The sequence below is a fragment of the Phyllobates terribilis genome, unplaced genomic scaffold, assembly GCF_046119375.1.
Source record: "Phyllobates terribilis strain yellow unplaced genomic scaffold, ASM4611937v1 Scaffold_9__5_contigs__length_417890890, whole genome shotgun sequence".
NCBI lineage: Eukaryota > Metazoa > Chordata > Amphibia > Anura > Dendrobatidae > Phyllobates > Phyllobates terribilis.
Window position 1 is genome coordinate 252,200,568 of NW_027362769.1, and position 18,624 is coordinate 252,219,191.

Sequence of the window (18,624 nt, forward strand, 5' to 3'; positions counted from 1 at the left end):
AGTCCGACTACGCCACCCGTAGATTGCGGTCAGTGGGGACAGCCGCTGCAAGGCAGACCGCTGAGGCCGGTGTTGTGTGTGCAGCTAAGAACGGGATGACTCCCCACGGGAGGAGTATAGCCTCAGGGCAGTTAGTGTGGATGATGGGAGTAATGGTGCACGAGTGCAGCAGGAATAACTCTGAGTCCGTGCAGTGCAGTTCAGGGTCTTTACTGATGTTATAAAGTAGACCCTCCCGGGAGTACTGGCTAGCTGTAGAGGCCTGGTCAGTCTGAGAGCTAGCAGGATCTCCCCTGGCCAGGTGGAGTTGTATGCCTCCCCGTCTATCTGTACTCTTTCCTGGCTACCTTGCTGTGTGCGGGTAGAAGTAGCCCACGTCCCTGAGTATACCGTGTGGTGCTCACCCGTACGGCCGGTGACTTGGGGCCTTCTGTTAGCCTCCGCTGCACGATGGCGGTGCTGGTCCCTTGCTTGTGACTGTGCCTCCGGGCTTCTCTGGCCAGAGGACATGGAATCCCCTTCCGGTTGGATTCTGCTGCTGGACCTGGATGTCCCCACAGCCTCGGACTCCGTGTCCGATCTTAATGTATTCAGCCAGGGCGAGCTATCTAGCTTCCAGCCCCTGGCACTCGCTCCTGCTCCTACAGAGCTCCTTGCTGACACTTTCCCTGCGTCTGGAACTGTCTCCAGCTCTGACTGTCCTAATCCTGCCCCAGACCCAGCTTATAAGGGCAGATTCCTCCCCTCCCAGGTCTGGGCGGGCGGTGTTGCATGCTTAGGGCTCCTGACCAGAGAAACCTCCCACTTGCTCTCAGACGTAATATTTCTATTACTGTGGTAACCAGACCCCTGGGGTGCCCCATATACAGTCAGGATCCATATATGTGATGTAAAAAGACACAGTGATTCGAAGGCCCCAGCGACATAAATCAACAAATTAACAGGAATCCTGCAGAGCCAGAGGATTGAGAGCTGAAAGAAACATATAGTTAAAACATGAGTATATTAGGACGTTGGGCAAAAGGAAATGGTAAGGTGAAGGGCAATACTGTTTCAGGATTTAATGGGTCCTTTCTGCCATTTTATCATTGATTTCCAGTGCAATAATCCTTTCATCGCAAAAAAAGTCCCTTTTCGTCCTTATTTTATCGCCGAGAAAACCGGTTCTTGAAAGCTTTTATTGTTTTGGACATAATGGGAGTGACCTTTTTCATTTGTGGTTTACGTGGATCATGTCCAGGCTGGACAAACTGCTTGGTGTGGACACTGTACTGCTAGTACTTGGTCTGTCAAATGAGCGGGGTTCCTCAGATGGCACACTGCGATAACTGCTAGTGACTGGCATGAAGGGGTTTAATCCTTGCTTTTCACTGACAACTGCTGCTCCTGTTCCAAACTTTTCTTGACTTCTATGTACATCACCTAGGGGTTTCACTTCTGTATTCACAAATGCCATCTTGGCTTGTCGGACTTTAAGCTTGTTTGCATGTGAAAAGCGGATATTCTAAGTTAGCATGACCAGCCTGTGCTCTCAAGCTTCGTGGAGACGGAGATACCGCTCTCTCCAGCTCTCATACTCATCTGGAATCTCTTTTCTGAAATCTCTTTGACAGTGATTTCTCCAGAGTTGATCTGAGTCCTCAATCAGTACATTATTACAATATTATATCTGGTACAGTTTCTCTGGTGTGCATTTCTCCACAACTGGCTCAAGCATTGAATAAGGTACACCTCCTACCTCATAGATCGAGTCTATGTTGTTAGCCAGAACTCGGATGCACTGCATGTAGAGGGACATCATCTTTGGCAAGTAAGGGGATTTAGATCCAGAATACACCTGCATCTTGGAGTTTAATCTGCGTCCAGTAAATCCGTTACCTTCATCCTCCTCTTAAGAGTACAGTGGAGCTTTCCTCATATGAGGCATGGAGGGAACAGTGTTAATAGATGGAAGAGGTCGATAATTTGGCTGGATAGTTGGCAATTGGATTTCAGGTAGTATAGGGACTTGGTCTATCTTGGACTCTTTATTTTCCTTTTTTTAGGCATTTGCTGTTTCGCTTTGCTGTTCTCTTTACCATCTACTTAACTCTCAATCTGTTTCTTGTTGCTCTATTCAGGTGTAGAAGTCGATGTAGATGTTGGCTTTACAGTAGGTTTCTTCTTTTTCTTATGGTTCTGGGGCTGCTCATAGCTGAAATAGGACTCAAAAGACATTTTTGGCTGCTCAAATTCATCTTCGTCAGGTTCAGTTTCTGGAGGTGGCAGAGTGATCTTAACAGATTTCTTATCTTTTTTTCAGATACCTTTCCCTTCTCAACAGGATGCAAGCCCATTTTATGTTTGTCAGGTTTTGATTTCTATCTACTATTTGTGATTAGAGGCCCTTTTGATGTTGGCTTCCTACTTCAACCATAACTCAGCCAAGAGGGCTAATTTTTAGAAACCCTATGCACATTGTGCAGTGGACAAACCAGTCCAAGACAGTAGTCCTACTCCAGCCTAACTACTATTTGTGATTGGAGGCCCTTGTGATGATGGCTTCCTGCTTCAACCATGACTCAGCCCAGATGGCTAATTTTTAGAAACCCTATGCACATTGTGCAGTGGACAAATCTGAAATGTACAGTAGTCCTACAAAACTAATATTTGTCATTGGAGGCCCTTGTCACAGGTTGTGCCACATTGTGACTGAGATAGGGGATACATATTCAATAGAAATTTATACTGACTGTTGATGAACGACTGATGGCCCTCTGAAAACTTGAATGGAGGGCCACAACTACTACAGTACTCCATCATACATAATGTTTGACAAGGGAGGCCCTTGTCATGGAATCTCCCTGCTCCTATGACACAGCCCCCATGAGTAATTTTTGGAAATACGATGCTGCAAATTCTGCACTGGACCAAGTAGTACAGTATCAAGAAGTCTTCTCTTCCTATATAATCGGTGGAATATTGACAATCAAAATCTCTGAGCCATTTGGAGAAGGTTTTCCAACCCATCCTGGAGGGCAGCACCATATATCCTTTGTCCTTTGACTTGCACAAGTGATATATTTGATATTGCATTTTTCGCCTTTTACATGCAATTTAGGTTAGGTTTGGTATTTGTTCTTGTGTGTCAGTAAAAGTGCCATAACACTGCGACAAACTTGTTCCCAGAAACCATATGTGAGTCAGAAACGCATGAAGGCACATTCCCCAGGCTCTTCCCATTCTGTTTCATCACTTTACCATCCATTTCAGCCTTTTCATCAGGCCCCCAGAATCCTTTGTAGGGTCCAGCAGAAAATTATTCGCATTTCTCATTGACTTACATTGTACTCGCTATTCGGAACGATTACGCTATTATTACAAAGTACTCGTTACGAATATAGCGATTACGAATATTACGGTACTCGCTCATCACTAGTGATAGGTACTCTTTAAATCCAATTCAAAGCAACAGCTTTGGGTTTGTAGGTTTCCAATGTGTTTTCACTTCATTTACTCCCACACTACATAAATCAATTCTGATTGTTTGTTTGGCTTTTTATGGAATTGGTATTTATGTGTGTGGGATAAGCTGATTAGATTTTGAGCTTTGTTGGTGATGGACTGATGTTAATGTGGATAATATATGTACATTACTGTGGATTATCTTGGTGTTATGTAACTTGAAGGAATATTTGGAAAGTGCAAAAGGTAAAAGCTGGTGATAAGAAGCGCTAAGGCATATAAAATTCAGCAATTACTACCTTTAATAAAGTCCTTGTAAAAACGCAACGCATTTCGACGGCATGCAAGCTGTCTTCATCAGGTGATCAGTTCACCTGATGAAGAAGGCTTGCATGCCGTCGAAACGCGTTGTGTTTTTACGAAGACTTTATTAAAGGTAGTAATTGCTGAATTTTATATGCCTTAGCTCTTCTTATCACCAGCTTTTACCTTTGGCATTTTCCACATTTCACCCATTTGGGGATACTGGTGAACTGCTTTGGCTTACTTTTTAATTTTAGCTCATGGACTGTTTGCCCCTCATTTTGACATCCTAGCGCTTTGTACTACCAGCTTCAACTTCTTTTTTTCTTTGAAAGAATATTTAACCCTTTCATTATTTTGTTTGAGGGGACCCTGATGATTTGCCTTCTTTTTTTTCTTTTTTTTACCTCTTCACTTTCACAAATTAAAACTTTTTAATTGTTTCACTGCTGTGGTTGGATAAGGCTTTGTTTTATGTGCGACAAATTGTTTAATTTGTAGCACAGCTTTGGGTCTTATCTAAATTACAATCTAAGTTATGACATTTTTTTGTAACACAAATATATAAAAACTTTTTTTTTGTTAAGCTTATTTTTGTTTGTTTCACAAGAAATAACCTGTTGAATGAATTTTGCAGGTTATTACAGCCGTGTCAATACATAATATACATACAATTTTTTTAATAAAATATATTTGATAGGGAAAAAAATCACATTTGTTTGTACTTTTAGCATTGGGAATTTTTACTTTTTTTATTTTATTTTTTAAATTATCTCTGGGGAATATTTTTTTTCACTTATTGATGATTGTTTTCCACTATATCTAATAAAGCCATAGAAACCTTAGTTACAGGGAAAAACAACATACTACAGTGACATAAATCACTGGTAAAGCTGATCTAGGTCTGCTAGAACCAACAGCTCAGATATTCCGGGAGACACCAAACAATCATGTGATCACCAGGTCCTATAGAAGCATCGGCAGTGCTGAATGCTTTAGTGCACTATATAGTGCTCTTTGAGTTCTATGTAGCTGGCAAAATTTGAGCTAAAAGTGGTAATAAACCATTCTTTTTTCTCTTTAAGATACCTGGCTCTTTCTGACAACTGAACAGCTGACAAGCTCTTGCTTCTTTAATTCTGCACCGTAAATTTAAATTGGGGTTAAAGCCAATTACTAAAAACCTTACATTTATATCACTTTCTCATTATGTAGGTAAAAATAAGAAATGTTTTGTCGTAATTTAATATTTCTTTGACTGTACCTGACATGCACCCCAAGTACTTAAATTTTCTACTTTAGTGTGGATAAAGCAATAAAAAAGTACTTGAGAACTCACCAGCATTGAAAAATTTTGAGTACTAAATTCCCTTTAGTAAATTTATTTATGATGCATAAGAAATTTTCAGCAAATAGGAGGTGGATGAGACCCTGTTTTGAAATTGATATTTTCTGTTCCCTCTGTACTATGCATTCATTTGAATTTCAAGGTGTTAAAAACTTGAAGATAGAGAAATTTATAACAAAATGTATGTGCATTTTTCTACAGTTCTGCCAGATCTTTGACACATGATTTGTGCTTTATTTCATTTCTCTGGTTAGAAGCTTTAAATTGAACATTTTCATTTCAGCAAGATCTATAAAAACCTTGATCTTCTGAAAGAAGAACCTGTGGAACTCTATTAAGTTTAGCTTTCATTAATTATTTTGCAAATGTAAATAAAAAGCAGCATGTGAAACATATCTTTAGATGATAATACAAATTCACAAAGATATCCACAACTCACTTTAAAAAGTAAATCTATATTTCTTTATTTCAACAATTTATATTAAATCAGTTAAAATCAATAAAAAGGCCATCACAATGAAAGAGGATAATATAGAAGTAATTGAAAAAAGTGACTCTTTTAGAGGGGTTTTTGGGCACATAGTTTAATAAAGAAAAAATTGTCAAATAAGGGTGAGTCAGCACTATTATTAGCTGTCAACTTCTATAGGCAATATCCACACGTGCCCACAATATTGAAGGTGGTGTTCTGTGTCTGTTAATAAGCCAGTTAGTCAGTTTCCTGTCTGTGCTTTGAATAAAATGTGGCCTGTTAGTCAAGCATAGTCTTGGGACATACATAGTGATCCTTAGCCATATTTGAGTAACTGGGGATATATACAAGGAGGGAGAGCAAAAGGGATATAGGAAGCCTCTAAAAAGAAAGATATAATGCTTATAAACTAGTGACTTTAGTCAGAAAGGATGATGTTGGATGATTCATAATACTAGATCCATAGCACTAGATGATCCATAGTACTAGAGTACATGAAGTGAGTAGAAGGGCTGCCAACATTTGGGAAAAATCCCAATACCAATTTATAGACTCATAGAGGTGGTCCTCAGTAACGACATGTTCCCATTAGAAAGGAGTTGTTCTGATATCCAGTTATAGAGTATGTAGTGAGTAGAAAGGCTGCCAACATTTGGGAAAAACCCCAATAACAATTTAAAGACACATAGAGGTGGGCCTCAGTAATGACATGTTCCCATTAGAAAGGAGCTATTCTGCTATCCAGTTATAGGGTATGCAGTGTGTAGAAGAGCTGCCAAAATTTGAGAAAAACCCCAATAACAATTTAAAGCCACATAGAGGTGGGCCTCAGTAACGGCATATTCCCATTGGAAAGGAGCGGTTCTGCTATCCAGTTACAGGGTATGCAGTGAGTAGAAGTTTTGCAAAAATTTGGGAAAAATCCCAATAGCAATTTAATGACATATAGAGATGGGCCTCAGTAACGACATGTTCCCATTAGAAAGGAGCGGTTCTGCTATCCAGTTATAGGGTATGCAGTGAGTACAGCAGCTGCTAAAATTAAGGAAAAAACCCCAATAACAAATTAAAGACACATAAAGGTGGGCCTCAGTAATGACATGTTGCCATTAGAAAGGAGATGTTCTGCTGTCCAGTTATAGGGTATGCAGTGAGTAGAAGGGCTGCCAACATTCGGGAGAAAACCCAATAACAATTTAAAGACACATAGAGGTGGGCATCAGTAACAACATGTTCCCATTAGAAAGGAGCAGTTCTGCTATCCAGTTATAGGGTATGCAGTGAGTAGCAGGGTTACCAACATATGGGAAAAACCCCAATAAAAATTTAAAATCACATAGAGGTGGGCCTCAGTAATGACATGTTCCCATTAGAAAGGAGCGGTTCTGCTATCCAGGTATAGGGTATGCAGTGAGTTGAAGGGCTGCCAACATTTGGGAAAAACCCCAATAACAATTTAAAGACACATAGAGGTGGGCCTCAGTAATGACATGTTCCCATTAGAAAGGAGCTATTCTGCTATCCAGTTATAGGGTATGCAGTGTGTAGAAGAGCTGCCAAAATTTGAGAAAAACCCCAATAACAATTTAAAGCCACATAGAGGTGGGCCTCAGTAACGACATATTCCCATTGGAAAGGAGCCGTTCTGCTATCCAGTTACAGGGTATGCAGTGAGTAGAAGTTTTGCAAAAATTTGGGAAAAATCCCAATAGCAATTTAATGACATATAGAGATGGGCCTCAGTAACGACATGTTCCCATTAGAAAGGAGCGGTTCTGCTATCCAGTTATAGGGTATGCAGTGAGTACAGCAGCTGCCAAAATTAAGGAAAAAACCCCAATAACAATTTAAAGACACATAAAGGTGGGCCTCAGTAATGACATGTTGCCATTAGAAAGGAGCTGTTCTGCTGTCCAGTTATAGGGTATGCAGTGAGTAGAAGGGCTGCCAACATTCGGGAGAAAACCCAATAACAATTTAAAGACACATAGAGGTGGGCATCAGTAACAAAATGTTCCCATTAGAAAGGAGCAGTTCTGCTATCCAGTTATAGGGTATGCAGTGAGTAGCAGGGTTACCAACATATGGGAAAAACCCCAATAAAAATGTAAAGCCACATAGAGGTGGGCCTCAGTAATGACATGTTCCCATTAGAAAGGAGCGGTTCTGCTATCCAGGTATAGGGTATGCAGTGAGTTGAAGGGCTTCCAACATTTGGGAGAAACCCCAATACAAATTTAGAGACACATAGAGGTGGGCCTCAGTAGCGACATGTTCCTATTAGAAAGGAGCGGTTCCTCTATCCAGTTATAGGGTATGCAGTGAGTACAGTGGCTTCCAAAATTGAGGAAAAACGTCAATAACAATTTAAAGACACATAGAGGTGGGCCCCAGTAATGACATGTTCTAATTAGAAAGGAGCAGTTCTGCTATCCAGTTATAAGGTATGCAGTGAGTAGAAGGGCTGCTAAAATTTGGGAAAAACCCCAATAACAATTTAAAGGCACATAGAGGTGGGCCTCAGTAGCGACATATTCCCATTAGAAAGGAGCTGTTTTGCTATCCAGTTATAGGGTATGCAGTGAGTAGCAGGGCTACCAACATATGGGAAAAATCCCAATAACAATTTAAAGACACATAGAGGTCGGCCTCAGTAATGACATGTTCCCATTAGAAAGGAGTGGTTCTGATATCCAGTTAATGGGGATGCGGTGAGTAGAAGGGCTGCCAAAATTTGGGAAAAACTCCAGTAACAATTTAAAAACACACAGAGGTGGGCCTCAGTAATGAGTACAACATGTTCCCATTAGAAAGGAATTGGTCTCCCATACTGTTCTTCTGTATGCAGTGACTGCAATGGCTGCTAAAAATTTGGAGGCACTACAATGCCCCTTGCAAGAGATATAGAGGAGGACCTCCTGAAAAAAAATATTCCCATTACTAGGAAGTGGGTACCCCATACTGTTTGCCTGTGCAGTGAATGCAATGGCTGCCAAAAATTTGGAGGCACTCCAATGCCCCTTGCAAGAGACGTAGATATGGTGATATGGTGGTGGAGGATGAGGATGAGGATGAGGAGAAGGAGGACAAGAACAAATAGACAAAATCAAGAAGCATATACCCATATCTGGGTGTGAAGACAGAGGTGCATGGGAATAGAGTTAGACCTCCCAAAAAAAAGACACTGTATTTGAGTTTATCTCACGCTGCTATCATTCGGTGGTGTTGAGAAGTCTGGCCCAATCCAGCCCTTGTTCATTTTTATAGGAGTCAGCTTGTCTGCATTTTCAGTTGCCAGGCGGATGCGCCTATCGGTTATAATTCCACCAGCGGCACTAAAAACCCGCTGTGACAAAACGCTAGCAGCAGGGCTGGCCAGGACCTTCAAGGCGTAGAGAGCCAATTCATTCTACGTGTCCAGCTTGGATACCCAATAATTACAAGGCACAGAGGAATCACGGAGGATATTGGTACGGTCGGCAAGGTACTCCTCACCATCTTCTGATACTTTTCCTTTCTTGAGAGAGTACCCCACGCCACAGGGCCTGTGTGATGGGAGGGTCTGAGAAAACCTGTCCCAGAACATTAACAGTGTTCCCCTGCCTCTGCTGGATTGGATTTGTGTCCCTTTCACCAGTACTTCTTGGTTTTCCAAAGAACTGTAACCTCTGCCACCAGCGTTTTCAGCTGGGAATTTTTTTTAATATTTATTCAACAAAGGCCTTCTGGTAGTGCCCCATTTTATTTGGCCTGTCCGGCACAGGAATAAGAGACTGAAAGTTCTCCTTGTAGCATGGGTCTAGACGTGTCACCAACCAGTAATGACTGTCACCCCAAATTTGGACAATGCAAGGGTCACGGGAAAGGCAATGTAACATAAACTCAGCCATGTGTGCTAGACTGCTAACAGGCAAGACTTCCATGTCCTCACGAAGAGGATGACTGACCATGCTCTCCTCCTCCTCCTCCTCCTCCTCCCTGTCCTCAGGCCATCCACGCTGAACAGACAGTATGACAGTTGTGCAGGGAGTACCATCTATAACGCAGGAAACTAGTTCCCGATCTTCATCCTCCTCCTCATCCTTTTCTTCCTCATTGTCATCCAATCCACATTGAGATGATGCTGGGATGTATGGAATCACCATGTATGGTTCCTCGCTCCATCTCATCGTGTTCCGCCTGCAATGCCTCCTATTTAATTGTGACCAGAGAGCATTTCAGAAGATGGAGAATCGTGATGGTGACTCTAATTATGGCGTTATCGCCGTTCACTATCTTGGTGGAGTCCTCAAAGTTTTGGAAGGTGGTACAGATGTCTGACATTCATTTCCACTACTGTGGTCTTATGTGTGGAGGCTGACCTGCATACCGATGGCCGTGTTGATGCTGGTACTCAACAACTGCCCAGTGCTGCTCACAAATCCTTCCTAACACATGCAATGTTGAGTTCCAATGTGTGGGGACATCGCACACCAGTCGGTGAGCTGAAAGCTGCAAACGCTGCTGAAGCACTGCAAGGGCGGCGGATGCTTTAGTTGACTTTCTAAAATGAGCACACACTCGGCGTACTTTGACTAGTAGATACAGCAGATCTGGGTAGGTTTTGAGGGACCGCTGAACCACGAGGTTATGTACATGGAACAGGCATAGTACGTGTGTGAGTTTGCCTCGCTTCAGAGCCGCCACCAGGTTTTGGACATTGTCACACATGACCATGCCTGGCTGTAGGTTCAGCAGTGTAAGCCACAGATCTGCCTGCTCTTCAGAGCTGTCCATAACTCTTCAGAATTGTGCGGTTTTTCACCTAAGCATTTTAGCTTCAGAACAGCCTGCTGCTGCTTGGCCGAGGCAGTGCTTCAGTACTTCCAGCTTTGACTGATGTGGTCATTTTTGAGATAAAGGCTGAAGAGGAGGAGGAGGTACAGGAGCTGTAGAATTTGGGGCTAACCCTGATTGATCCAGTGCCCGCAATCCTCGGCGTCGGGAGGACGTTTTCCATCCCAAGGTCTGAATGGGTCCCGGCTTCCACTATATTAACCAAGTGTGCAGTCAGCGAGATGTACCATCCCTGCCCACAAGCACTTGTCCATGTGACCATGGTTAGGTGGACTTTCCCAGTAACTGAAATGTTGAGGGCACAGATAATGTTGTGGGAAATGTGTTTGTGTAATGCGGGGACGGCACACCAAGAGAAATAGTGGCGGCTGGGGACCGAGTACTGAAGCACAGCTGCCGCCATCAGGTTGCGGAAAGCTTCCATCTCCACTAGCCTAAAAAGCAACATTTTGAGCAAAAGAATTTGCAAAATGTGTGAATTTAGTAGTGTGGCCTGTGGGGCGTTGGCTGCGTATTTGCATTTCTGTTCCAAGGACTGGGTAGGGACAACTTAACACTGCTCTGGGACAAGGAAGTGGACGTGCTTGCTGATGGTGCTAGTTGAGAGTGTGCAATGACAAGTGCAGGGCAGGAGGAAACGCACAACAGATGATGAAGCAGATGATGGCCTGAAGACACTGTTTCTGGACCCTGGCATTCGGCTTACCTAGTCCGGTGCTTTGCTGTCATGTGCTTGATCATGATAGTGCTGGCCTGGCAGATGATGCAAATGGCCTTTTTGGGGTTATCTGCAGAGTCTTTAAAAAAACAACCAGACTCGGGAAGACCTAACAGTTCTACTGGCAAATTCCTTCGTGTTGGAGTTCCGGGGAATGGTTGCACATCTTGCATCTGCGGCCATTACACTGCTTGTTCATGCCTGTTGTGGTGCTACGCTTCCCTCCCCCTGTGTGCTTCTGTCCTCGCTCTGCATGTCCCCCTGCCAGATTGGGTCAGTGACTACATTGTCCACCATCTTGTCTTCCACTTCCGCACCCTGGTCCTCCTCCTGACTTTCTGGCAATTGTGTCTCATCATCATCCACCTCTTGCAAAGTAATTGCACTTTCCCACCGTCACCTTTCGTTTGACCATGGCTGCTCAAATATTTGGGCATCGCTTCACACATTCTCCTCTTGCCCAGCTTGAAGCTGGTCTGGCGAGAGGCCCGAATCTATAAATGGAAGAGTGAACAGCTTTTCGGAGTGTCAAAGTGTGGGATCAGCTGTCTCTGTGCAGTCGACATGGTAGGAGGAAGGAGGTTCAGGGTGAGGAATATGCGGTCCAGACTCACTGCTTCTGAGACTGGTGGGGGGAAGTGGCAAAGTGACAGGAAGCAATATCTGCTATCCTGCCAACAACCTTTTGACACTGCTCTGAGTTCAATAGTGGTGTGCTGCAGTCCCCTTGCAATTTGGAAAGTAAGGTCAAGTGACAAGATGTGGGTGTTTGTTGTGGCCCAATTTCAGCTTGCCCACAGCCTCAGCCTCTGCATGCACCATCACCATCATGTCCACTTCCCCGTCCTTTGCAACTCGCCTTGCCCATTTTAAATGGAGGATAGTATTTTCCACGTTCACTACAAATGCCTGGAATTTAACCACAGTTATATCTGATAGGTCTGATGGACACCCATGGTTTTAAATAGCAGCTATGTATTTTACTATTCTTCACAGCGATCACGTGTAAATAGCTTCACTGACACACTGATGCAAAACTCTAAATGGTGGACAATATTTTCCACGTTCACTACAAATGCCTGGATTTGAACCGCAGTTATGTGTGATAGTGTTGAGCCACCCCCATAGTGTTCGAGTTCGGCTCATCGCACACCCATATGTTTGCCGAACTGTTCGCCGAACTGTTCGTCGAACACCGGCGAACACCGTTAAAACCAATGGCAGGCAAACAAAAACACATAGAAACACATAGAAAACACATAGAAAACACTTCAATGGGGTCCAAAAGCTGACAAACTGCTCAGAAGAAACAACTAACACATGGAAAAGTGACAAGTACATATAGTCATGCTAAAAGAAAAGAGGTGGAGGAGTAAAAGGAGGGGGGGACACAGATATAGGCATGTCATGCCCTTCTAAAACCAAAAAAGTGCAAAGCCGACACGGCCAGTCCGTTCCTGCCCGTGCGACCTCTGTGTCGCCGGGTTTGTGCCAGAGCTACAGTGGAACCTGATGGCCAGCCCCCCCTCTCTCAATACTGGTGCCTGTCCGCTGGTGGGTGGAGCCCCCTCATGGTGGGGAGGAGTAACATCTGCAAAAGAAAGACCACCTTCCAGCCAAACTAAGATGTCTACTTTTTTTCGTGGACAATGTGGCACGATCCCTTTCTTACGGACACGCCCATCGCTACAAATTCCAGATGAGGCACAAAAAGAGCAGGTGCTTCAACGGATATCAAGTGCTCCTTTAAGTGGGCTCTCCTCCACCTCAACTTCAACATCACAAATACTCCAGTCCTCAGAGGTGTCACCACAATTGCACTTGCTTCCTCACAGCTCCCAAGTCACCAGCTGCCCGTCTGAGAATGGGGTAACACAGATGGTTGAGTCTGCACAGCTATTTACTCATACTATAGCCTGGGAAACGGAGGTCTGCTCCAGAGATTCTGTTAATCCAGACGAGAAAATGATCTGCACTGATGCCCAGAATCTTTTTTAGTCAGATCCAGGACCAGATGAAGGTTCTGAGCATAATGTAGACCCTCGTTCCCAAAGTGTAACTCCTGTTGGTGGAGACAATGATGAAGACGATGATGAGACTCAAATACCTGATTGGAGTGACAACTTGACTTTTCGGTCAGGGCAGGAAGAGGTTGGCTCTGAGGACGACGGGTGTGAGAACACACAGGGTGATGATGACGAGGTTGGAGATCCCACTTACTGTCAACCCACAGTCAGCCAGTCGATGAGGTCAGCAAAGGAGGTGGAGGAGGATGTTGCTAGCCCAGGGGATGGGGATGACTCGGTACCCGGGCCTTTGCCTGGCCTTTGGGATGTCGCGATGGTTGGCTCCCGGGCCCGTACCCTGGGGTCAGTCTTTAAAAGGGTGGATAATTGTTAATTTTATAAGAGTTCGTGACGCCACCTGTGGTATCTGGTGAGAAGCACCAGCGCTGCAGTAGTCCACTGAGGCCGGTGATAAGGCAGCTCGATGGTATTGCTCCCCACAGGTTGAGCTAGGCCTCAGAAAAGCGTATGCAGGGGAAATGCAGGACAGGCGAGACCCAGCTGGGTCAGAGCAAGAACGGGAACGGACACGGTAGTCACTTCAGTACCTTTTACTGGTGAAAATTCAGGCACATCCCGGAGCACTGTTGGGTGAAGGGTGCATATCAGGATCCTCCCTAATGAGTGGGTGTAGGGCCTCCTTTTTCTTGCCTCTGCGTAGTAAGTTTCTGACCTGCCTGGAGCTAGGCCTAACTTTGTCTCTGTCCTGCGCTGGCTGACCGTGTAGTAGGGCCTTGTCTTGGAGTTCACGCTCCCAGTATGCGGGGCCTAAGCCTCTCCTGGCTCTGTTACGTAGCAGCACCTTAGAAATCCTGGGAGTTGTAGTTCTCCAGGGATTCTGGTTATGCCTTACTGGGTCATAGAGATCCCGGTAAGTTCGGATCCGGTGTCCGGTAAATGCTTCGGGGTGAGCTGGTTAAGCTCCTCTGCCCCCTATGTACTAACTCTCCACTCGCCTTCGGCCTACTCGGGCCCTCACTAGGCTATACACACTAACGGCAACTTGCCGCGCTTCACCGATCTTATGGCGCCGGCACACCTTAAGCTCTAACTGGGCTCCCTGAATCTAGCTAACAGGAGCCTCGTGCTCCACTGCTGAACTATTAACTGAGTTCTCTAAACTAGACTGAGCTCCACTGCAGACTGACCTCTCTTAGGCTTCTCTACTGCAGGAGCTCTTCAGAGGAACGGAACTGCCTAGCTCCACCTTCCCTATTTATATCCCTAACGGGCTCACTCTGCTGGTCTGAGGTGGAAGGTGGAGATGTGTGAATATTTATGGGGGCCTCTTGTGGAGGATTCCATCAATGCACTCTTCTAGGATCTGTGATACCAAGCGCAGCTGGGCGTCACAGATGCTATTGACGACGAGGTTAGGTTGCGCCTTCCTGGACAGAGACGGAGTACTGGAAGCACGTCAACAACTGCATCCTCAACCACAACTCTGCCTCTGACCACAAGTCGTAGTGGCTCTTCAGGTCACATGGGCTCTAAGCCTTGCATAGCCTGGGTATTTTTTCAGATCGATAAGGATGACCCAACTCATGTTATCTGTAATATTTGTCACCAAAAGCTAAGTAGAGACCAAAAAATCTATAGTTTGAGTACTTCATGCATGAACCGTCACATGGATATGAAGCACAAGTTGCAGTTGGAAGCTCACTGTGCTACAATGCGGCCTAGCGGGCCGTGCCAACCACCGTCTGCCCCATCTTGTGCATCCGCGGCCTCTTCATCCTCTGTGACTGGGGGGACAGCAGTCACACATGTTTTTGGATGCAGACCTGCCACCTCTTTACCCGCAACAGCCAGTGTGATTGGCAGGTCACCATTTTATTTGGAAGTGGAAACACCAGCTGGTGTTGAGCGCTCTCCGACATCGAGAGCACCACCTTTAGCTCAAGGCAACCTAACTTTTCCACCTGCATCTTCCTCACAGACCGGCAAGTTTGCCGGGGACACCCTACTCAACCCCGTCTAAGCACAACAGCCAGCCCTCGGTCCCTCAGATGTGGACAAGTAAAAGACCATTTCCTCCTAGCCATGACAAAGCTAAGAGGTTGAATTTCACCATCTGGAAGCTGTTGGCTACAGAAATGCTGGCTTTCCGCCTGGTGGACACAGAGGATTTTCGAGACCTTATGTCCGTCGCAGTGCCCCAGTACCAGATGCCCAGTCGGCACTACTTCTCAAAGAAAGGTGTGCCTGCGCTCCACCAGCATGTCGCACACAACATAACCGCTTCTTTGAGAAACTCTGTGTGTGACAGGGTGCATTTCACCAGACACTTGGGCAAGTAGGCATGGACAGGGGTGCTACATGTCGCTGACTTGGCACTGAGTAACTATGGTGACAGCAGGACAAGGGGATGCTGTCCAAGTCTTGCCGTCCCCACGAGTTGTACATCAATCCTCTTTATCTAGAAGTTCCTCCACTGCTTCTGCCTCCTCAACCTCCTCTCGGTCCTCCACCTGCACCCAAAGCCTGTCTGGTAATGCCACCCGCTTTCTAACTTGCTGATTTTCCGCTAGTTGAGGGACCGGTTCCCCTTATCTGGCCTGACCCCTCTATCTCCTGGTAGCAGCGGGCGTACGGGTGGCCTTCTGCATGGTCCATGCCCCTAGGGTCGCTTCGGTTCCTGGAGCCTTCCTGCTCCCACTCCTCTCTTCTCTCCTTCAGTCCTGGGCCTCCCAGGCTAGGCCCGCCTCCGGAGCAGAGCTCATGCAGAGCCACTGCTCCTGTCACTTCTCCTCCTCTGACTGGCTTGCTCTTTCTAAGATAGCTTCCTATTTATACTCTCCCTGTCATGTGCTCCCCTAAGCTGCTTTCTCCACCCACACCCACTACATAGGACCCTCCCACTAGCTAGGGACCTGGGACTGTGCTCTCCCTTAGGTGCAATCTCGCCCTACCACCACTGCGGGTATGTGTTGGATGCAGGTGTTTGGGTCCCAAGCCATACTCCTTCCTTACCTGAGGGTGAGATACCACACATCTAGGTGAGATGCAGTACCTCTGTGGCGATTGAACCCTCAGGGGCGCCACACACCCTACTGCACAGTTTTGAAATAGCGACAAAGATGTTTAGTGCTGACGATGATGCCATTATCAGCATGACTATTCTTGTCATTTACATGCTGGAGCACACGTTAAAAAGAATTCAGAGTCAGGTGGTGGGACAAGAGGAGGTGGAGGAAGTAGAGGAGGAGTCGAATGTGGAAGGGATAACATCTCCAAGGTCCAGACGGTCGGCAGCACCAAGGCGGCAGGCATGGGAGGGTGGGGGAGAGGGATTAACCAGGGCGCATGGTAGCAGCCAAACTGTTGAGGAAGGTGCAGGAGCAGAGGAAGAAGTGGAGGACATACTGGCGATGGGCATGTAAGACTCATCAGATGAGGAAGACCTTGATCACATTTTTGTTGTGCGAGATTGGGGGGAGAGGGCAGAGGAAGGAAGCATGATTCTTACCTCGCTACCAACACAACAAGGACTTGGTCCTCCTGGATGCGCAAGACACATGAGTGCCTTCTAGCTGCACTACCTGCAACATGACCCTCGGATTGTCAGAATTCGAAGTAATCCCGACTACTGGGTTGCCACACTCTTAGATCCCCGGTACAAAAGTAAATTTGCAAAAATAATTCCTGCCATAGAAAGGGATTCACGCATGCAGGAGTATCAGCAGAGGCTGTTGCAGAATCTTACATGTGCTTTTCCACAAAACACCAGTGGTGCACGTAGTGAAGCTCACGGTTCTAACTTGCAAACCGTGGGACTGTCGAGTCTTCATCACTCAAACCGTAACAGTAACACAGTATCTGCTGGTAACAGCAATTTTTTGGAATCGTTTCACCACTTTTTTAGACCAACCTTTGCAAGGCCACAGGAGACAAGAAGTCTGACACATAGTCAACGCCTAGAGAGGATGGTACAGAAATTTCTCCAAGTGAACATCAAAGCCATGACTGTGTCACTGGACCCTTGCTCATTTTGGGATTCCAATCTGGAAAAATGTCCGGAGCTCGCCACTCACACTTTGGAGATCTTGTCATGCCCTGCAGCCAGCGTTCTCTCTGAACGTGTGTTCAGCGCTGCTGGTGGTGTGCTGACAGATAAGCGCACGCGGCTGTCCACTTAAAATGTAGACAGACTCACGTTCATAAAGATGAACAAATCATGGATCCCCAAGGACTTTTCTTCCCCTGTGTCATCCTGGAGAGACTAAAAGCTTGAGGATTTGGTAAAATCACCTCACCAACCGTTTTAAGCAACTCTGGGGCAATTGATGCCACTTAAGTGGTGTCTGTGCCACAATTTTTGGAAAAAATGGAGACTCTTTTTGGAGTCCCCTTGCTGTGTTTTACGTGACGTTGGCATCGTCAATTCCAGGTGGGTTGGGTCGCTCCCACCCCTTTTAACTGTAAGAAACTACATACACTATGGCTTGGGGTAACACAGATGGTTGAGTCTGAAGAGCTGTTTACTCAGAGGTCTGCTCCAAAGCGTCAGTGTCTGCTAGTCAGCGTAGAATTTTTAACTGCATCTAGCCTAGGCAATACTTTGGGCGTAGTAGCCCAGCTGCGAAGCAAGCTGCACCGCCTGTGTATCTAATAAGAATTTTTAAATGCATCTAGCCTAGAGAGACTGTGGGGACCACCCAACCAAACCCTGATGCTCAGCCCCCCTACCGCCCCCCTTTCCTTGACAATACAATAATGTAACTCTTACAACTGGATGGGTGAGGATAGGTCACAGCTTTATTAACTCTTTATACTCATTCCATTAGAAAGACATTTTATTTCTAAAATAATTCAGCTTGTTGCAGCATGCCCTGGGTCTCAACACCGGCAAGTTGGCCAACAAGTGTAACTCTCCAACATGTCCTTTCTATTTACAGGCCACGGAGGATCCTGCGTACTCGTATGCAGGACTGTGACCCCCATCCATCTCTCTTAACGCTTGTTCCACTCTGTCCTGGACTCCTGACAGGAATATGTCCAGTCCAATATCCATTAAGTGAACACCGTCGGGCCGTATGAGGCCTGCTTTATCTCCTTCCAGTTGTCGGTGTTGTATCACTAGACCGCCTCTGTCTCTTCTAAATTTTGCCATCCGAATATTTATTACCCACCTTGTCCGTTCAATGGCCTTGATGTCTCGCGCACCTTGCCATACCGCTATGGGCACAATCTCTGACCATACTATAGTTAGTTTTGTTAAAAATTCTCTGAAGCGCTCAGTGTCTAGTTTCATTATTGCCATTAGTTATGCGCTCTTGTGAGGACCTAGGTCGTTTCCCCCGGCCTGTATAACTAAGATGACCGGACCTCTTGCCTCTCTCCCTACCTTGATTACCTCCATTAGTACCTGTGGCCATAGCAGGCCTCTAATACCTCTCCAGTTGAAATATGTGTTATGAAACTCTAATTTCCTCCC

At 45.6% G+C, this 18,624-nt stretch overlaps 1 pseudogene; it reads right to left on the reverse strand.

Moving 5' to 3' along the window:
- Positions 1 to 1,145: 1,145 nt before the first annotated feature.
- LOC141161338 (elongin-A pseudogene) lies at positions 1,146 to 3,960 on the reverse strand (annotated as a pseudogene).
- Positions 3,961 to 18,624: the final 14,664 nt, after the last annotated feature.